The following is a 4,288-nucleotide window of genomic DNA, read 5'->3' as shown; positions in this document are numbered from 1 at the left end:
ACAAGATTAAAAATAGATTTTACTTTTGTTGAACTTGTTGGGTTCTGTGACCCAAATTCGGACTAGGGTTTGCGTGGTTTGGAGTATTGGGCTTAAAAAGGTGAAATAAGGTCCATAGAGGAAAAAAGGGAATTGATGGTGCCCACCTCCTGCCAGCCCAACGCTTGAGAGGCTGGGCAGATTTTTCGATAGGGAGTTGTCGCTTGTCTAACGCTAGTTGGGCACTTGAGCCCCACCTTGGATTTTTATTTTATTATTATTATTTAGGACTTGGTATGCACCTCTATAAATAGTAGACTCTTCCTTACAAGTTTAGTATTGTTGAAAGTTGGAATCATTGTGTAGGAACACAATTATTGTATTTTCTCTCCATTATAGTTGTTCAATAAAATCTCTTATTCATCTGTCACTTAAATTTTTGTTTCTTGTGCTCTTGTTGCTGTGATCAATATTTCATATCGTGTCGTATAACCTCATCCCATTTTCAACAAGTGCTATTAGAGTTTTGATTTGATTTGTTTTAGATTTTTTGTTCTTGATGGTAACCATGAAGTATGACTTCTGCTTTTGGATTGCAGCACTAGATTTTCGTTGTGGTAGCTGAAGATGCAAGCGAGACTTGTTCAAATAAATTTGGATAATGCGTTGTTGGAATTTGACAAGATACCTACAACTTAGACGACGGAAAAAAAACAACGGAAGGATCGGAAGCACTTTCACAAATTCATTTTCGTCTTCATCTTTCAAATAATATTTTTTTAGGACATTTTGAAGAAGAAAATGACAGCTACGTTATGGTTGAAGTTGTAGCAATTGTGCAAAACCAAGAGTCTAACAAGCAAATTGTACATGAAGTAGAGGTAGTATTCTCATCGCATGATAGAATGCGGATCATTGGAAGATCATGTGACTGTTTTTAAGAAGATCGTAACTGATTTGAAGACTCTAGAGATAACGTATGATGAAGAAGGTTTGACCTTAATTCTTTTGTGCTCATTGCCCGTTTCATTTAACGATACGATCTTGTGTAGTTGTGATACTCTCGTCATTGAAGATGCGTATGATGCTTTTGTTTCCGAATAAGAAGATGAAACATATGGTGGTCACGAAAGTGGCTGTTTGTTTTTATTGCAAGAAGAAATGTCGCATCAAGAGGGATTGCAACAAGTTGCAGAATAAAGATAAGTTGACTATAAATTAGAAGGAAAGGCAATCAGATATTTCAGGCGAAGTCGATGTTGCAGAGAACTATTTGAGTGATGGGGATATTTTGGCTATTTTTGACGACAAATCTAAACTTGACGAGGATTGATTCTGGATTCAGCTTGTGCTTTTCATGCGTCTCAATTAGGATATGTTTGTTACATATTCATTATGAAAGTACAAACCGCAAGTGCATGAGTCACGTTCAAATAATAAAGTCGATTTTTTGAGTTTGAGTTGTCGATTCGTCAACGAATGTTTACTTTCGATTACACTACTCTAGTCAAATTAATTCTAACAATAAAAAAACACATTTAAGATTTTACTTTAAAAATAAGGAAAACATAACTAAAAATCCACAAAATAAGAAGATATAAACACTTGGAAATTTTGGAAGAAAACGAAGTTGAGATTCATGGTTTCCATTAACCATCGCCTAATTAACTTTTCCACAAACCAATTAACAAATTACTCATTTATGATGTTAGACTCAATTTTTTAATTTTATTTAATTATCTCTCTCGAGCAAAATTAAATCTAATTGATAGGTTTAACCTAGAGTATTTCTATATCAATTAAAACTAAACAATTGCATTAAATTTTTGTGAAAATAGCTCAATAGGTCACCTAAAGTTAGGGGTATATCTCTATTATCTACAAAAACATATTGTTTTTACTATTTGGTTTAAAACGCACAATATTTTTTCAACAATGTATAAATCAATAAACATGATCATTCATTGGCCAAATAAATAAAAATGCAAGAAATACAATAGTAGATACACATGAATATAAGTATTTTAACATTAAAAAGCCAATAGTGAAATTAATTAACGTTAGGGTAAACTACTACCATAAATTTCAACACAATAAATTAGCTAATTTTGTATATATGATAACAAAGAAGAATATTTATTCGATACATTACAAATGATTGAGAAATAATAAGGAAAATACAAGATTAAAGATAAAACCCTTTTGGTTGGATTTTTGAATATAATAATGGCTTGAATCTTGAGTTTTCCAAATCTTCTCCACCTTTTCTTTAATATATTACCCTTGTGCTCTAATTGTTCCTCAAATTACCAAGAAAATGTAAAGGAAAAGAAAAGAAAATCAAAGTAAAGAGAAAGCAAGAAAAATGAAAAGAAAAAGGAATTAAAAAAAACCATCTAATGCCAGTGGTTGCATGTCTTTAAAACTCTAGAATGTTTGTTTAAAAGTTGCAGTTCAAGTCCCCAAATTTTGGAAAAACATTTAAAATGGACTTGACTCTTTTTTCAAATAAAAATGGTTCCTAGGCGCCAACTCTCTAGAAAAAAAAAAAAAAAATTGGGTTCATTTTGAAGCCAAGTCCCTCAAATAACCGAATGTCAGGCCTCTCAACTTTGATATTGTACAATTTGGTCCTCAGCTTTTGACTTCAGTTTCAATAAACCCCTTCATAAATTGCAAATTCAAGTCCTTTAACTATCTATCCTTATGCAGTTTGGTCCCCAACTTCACATTTTTGCATGATCTTGATCCCTTTTCTTCCTTTGTGTTTCTTTGCTTTCAAATGGTGATTTTTCCTACAAGAAACATAATTACACAGTAGTGATTAAAATCTACTCAATTTAGTTAATAAATAGCTTATATAGGTATTAAATAAGTGTATAAAAACACACTGATCAATACTCCCAAACTTAAGCTCGTGCTCGTCTTGAGCAAGATTATCAATTTCACAATCATGCAAAATAAGATAAAAATCAACACATTAGATAGCTTGGCAAAAATATCGATGAGCGTGACTGTGAAATTGTATAATCAATTCTCAAATATGCTCCAAATAATGCTAAAATAAATAACCTAAACTTATACAATATCCGATTGGTGTGTGTGTGTATATGCATAGTCATTTTCAATCATCATCTGAATTTGGAAAAGAAGAAAAAAATTTAAATTAGCTCAAACCCGACCCTTAGTGGTTAAATATTTCCTGAGATTTACGCACTCAAATAGATATTCATTTTCTTTCCCCAGGCGTAAATCTAAAGGTTGCTCTCAAATCACTCATTTCTTTTCCCACTCTTGTTCGATTGGGCATAATCGATAATCTCAACATCTAGACATATAATAATTTCAGGTTTTACCTCACTCTTTCAAGTTTTCTTTTTGACATTTATAGCGAGCTTTAGGTCGATAGCTCATTAGTTGTTTAGACAAAAGAGTACCAAGTTTTGAGATACCCCAACGAACTTGATAACTCGAGTCAAACAGGTTACGAAGCGAGGCCTATGATCTAACAAATGCAATATCATTTTTTAAGCCGAAAAACTACATGGGGTTTAGATCCATAGTATATGGTCATTACCCAGCTTATACTTGGTAAAAGACGTTCCACACATTTTTTTATATGTGTGGAATTAACACACTTCTAGATAAGATCCTTCATCGTTTTGATCAACCCCCAAATTTGTCTCACAATATCATTAAGTGAAAAAGAATTGGATATAGGTTGATCTAAATTTTCAAGCAACTCACAATCTAGTTCTACCAATTCAAAATTGTCTCCATCATTCAAAAATTTCCACATCTAGATAACAATTAATCACGACTATTGTTCTTCAAGTTTTTTGGGATCTCATATGGACAAACATATATTTTTAAATAAAAATTAAGATCAAATAGTATATTTGGTCATACCTCATGAATCAACAATAATTTTAAACATCAAACAATCCTAAGCTGGCAAGCTATCTAATATGTCAATACAATCACCTCCAAACTTAAACCACACATTGTCCTCAATATGAAAAAGAACAAAATAAAAGGTAAGATGGGGATTTACGAAACTTCCCCTGTTGGATATTTGGTGAAGGGGGTACCAGTGCTTGACTTAGACTTGTGATGCTTTCAATGAACCTGGGCAAGTGACCTTTTTGTACAACACTTCACTTCCAAACTTGTTAGGAACAATATATATATTGGACTTTAAATTATCTACAAAAAAGATAGCTATTCATATATTTTAAAAAAATGCATAAAAGTAAGCCACTGTTTGTCACCCGTTATTTTACATTCTATCACATTTTTTTCCCTACAA

This window comes from Olea europaea, unplaced genomic scaffold (genome assembly GCF_002742605.1).
Source record: "Olea europaea var. sylvestris unplaced genomic scaffold, O_europaea_v1 scaffold1714, whole genome shotgun sequence".
NCBI classification, from domain to species: Eukaryota; Viridiplantae; Streptophyta; class Magnoliopsida; order Lamiales; family Oleaceae; genus Olea; species Olea europaea.
Note: the sequence above shows the minus strand (reverse complement) of the source record.